Raw genomic sequence first — 2,614 nt, forward strand, 5'->3', positions numbered from 1 at the left:
AAGTGAAGAGTGAAAGTGAAGACGCTCAGTCGTGTCCGACTCTTAGCGACCCCATGGACTGCAGCCTATCAGGCTTCTCCACCCATGGGATTTTCCAGGCAAGAATACTGGAGTGGGTCGCCATTGCCTTATATGTGTTAACTGTTACTAAACATGTGGTTATTAGCCTTCAATCTTTCCAGTCAATTGCAATTACAGTATTAAAATAGAATGTGAATGCTATCCACTTGCCAATGTAAAAATGAAATCACACCACCAACACAGATGAGGGATTACTCATTAGTTTCCTCACTGTCCTTGAAAGGTCATCAGTAGATAGTCCGTAAAATGGACAAAGGATGAAGTGCGAGTGTATCTTAACTTTATTTAGGCTGTCCTGGGCCTTCAGCGTGGCACACAGCCTCCTTCTCTAGTTGTGGTGCCAAGGTTTAGTTGCCCCGCCGCATCCAGGGTGTTAGTTCCCCAACCAGGGATTGAACCCACGTCCCCTGCACTGGAAGGCAAATTCTTAACCACTGGACCTCCAGGGAAGTCCCAGGGGAGTGTATTTTTAAAAGTTTAGTTTGGACAAGCAAAAAGCAAATGTAGAATGTTTAGGAAGGTAGAGAAATTCATTTTTTAATTGTTTTTTAACAATATCATGTATTCCTTCCATGAGAGAAAAATAGTTTAACAAAATTTTAGGGCCAAATAAATTAAATCCATTCACAAAATGACAAGCAGTCTCACTGCATGTGCTGTCTTGGAAAGAGTCCTCCAGACAATATTTAGTGGAAAAACAAACTGCAGATCTGAGTCAAGGGGATCTGGGTTTTGTAGAGGAAACACAAAATTTAAGTGAGTGTATTGGGTGTTCAGCAAAAATGTGGAGCAGGGCACACACTCAGTTATTAATGATGCCAGCCTGCCTCTGGTTGGCAACAGAGAGTAGATGCCAGAAAGAATCCCACACTCCCATACCACTTGAATCGCTCAGCCTGCCTCTGGTTGGTAACAGAGAGTAGATGCCAGGAAGAATCCCATACTCCCATACCATTTGAACTGCTCTATCAGCAAGCATGAATTACCTGTAAAGAGAGAAATGTGTAAACGAAGACAATTGAGGCAAATGTGACGATTTTTGTTGTTGGAGGAAAGAGCGTGATACTCAGAACCACGACTCTCACTTCCCCTCACCTCTGGCCAGACCCAGGAAGCCCCGCTAGCATCGCTGGACTTCGCAAAGGTCCGGAAGTTTGGACAATGTGCCTGGTTTTCTGGCTGGGCCTTCAAACCCAGGTGGCCTCTGCTCAGGGACCCTGTAGGCAGGACTAAATGCATACTGAGCAACTTCCTGACCCAGCGAGTAGCTGGCCACCAGGACCAAGAACGTCTGTGCTTAGCTGCCCTCACAGAAGTTTCCGGGGGCTTCCTGGTGGTTCAGTGATTAAGGATCCACTTGCCAAACAGGAGACACAGGTTCAATCCCTGATCCAGGAGGATCCCACTTGCCTCAGAGCAACTCATGAGCCACAGCAATCGAGACTGGGCTCTGGAAACCAGGAGTCAGAACTCAAGCTCTCACCCCCTGGGGTCCATGCTCTGCAAAAAGAGAAGCCACCGCAATGAGAAGCCGGCGCCCCACACTAGAGAGGAGCCCCTGCTCTCCACAGCTGACGGAAGCCCACGCAGGAACAAAGACACAGCGCAGCCGAAAATTAAAAATAAGCACATCAAATAGAATTATACAAAAGAGAAGCTTCGGAGAGCAGGCAGCCCAAGCAGGCGGTAACATAAGTAGCGTCAGAGAGCCTCCTTCAGCAACAGGCCTCCAGTCACCTATTCCTTCTCCCACCAGACAGGCACTGCGTTCTGACAATAATGTCTGAACTCTGACGGCTTTGTAAGTCTCTGTGTCACTGAGCCTCAACCTTCTCACACTCGACACCTCTTTATGTTCAAATATGTAACATCCTCTTTAATACTCTGAGATGAACCTCATATATCCTGTAACCTACCTACACACTCCTTTTTTTAAAGTATCCATCTATAAGGTCCCCACTGTAATGCAAAGTGGAAATACAAAGAACGTTGTGCAAAATAAAATCCACAGCTGCTCGAGAAGATGTAATGAGGTTGTCAGGAGCTCGCGGTCCCTGCAGAACCACCGAGACGGTGGCTGGTCCAGACGTGGGGTTCAGAGCAGAGATTCCAACCCTTCAGAAGGGTCACCGTCTGAAACCGCGAGCCGCTCCTGGCAGGTTCTGAATAAAACGAAATATAGACTTCTCTTGTCGCTGTCTTTAGTTAGTCGCACCCGTGGAGAATTCAGTGTATTCACACTGCGCAAAAATGCTTTATATTTATATGTAAAGCAAAGTTAAAGTCTAGACTCGTAAAATCATAAACATCTTTCCTCCCTACAGGAAGGCCCAGCAGGACACGTGAAAGCCATGCGGATCCTGAGACCGTTCTCACGGGGCCCGGCTGTCCTGCTTTTTGCTCATAACCTGCCTTACCCACCTACCAATTAGAACGGTGCTCCCTCCCCGTCCCCAGGTTTGTGACCATCCTAGATGCCCGAGGTCCTGCACCCCCTTTCCCCTCCCGACAGGGCTCCTCAGAAGGTTCTCTG

The sequence above is a fragment of the Capricornis sumatraensis genome, chromosome 16, assembly GCF_032405125.1.
Source record: "Capricornis sumatraensis isolate serow.1 chromosome 16, serow.2, whole genome shotgun sequence".
In the NCBI taxonomy this organism is placed as follows: Eukaryota; Metazoa; Chordata; class Mammalia; order Artiodactyla; family Bovidae; genus Capricornis; species Capricornis sumatraensis.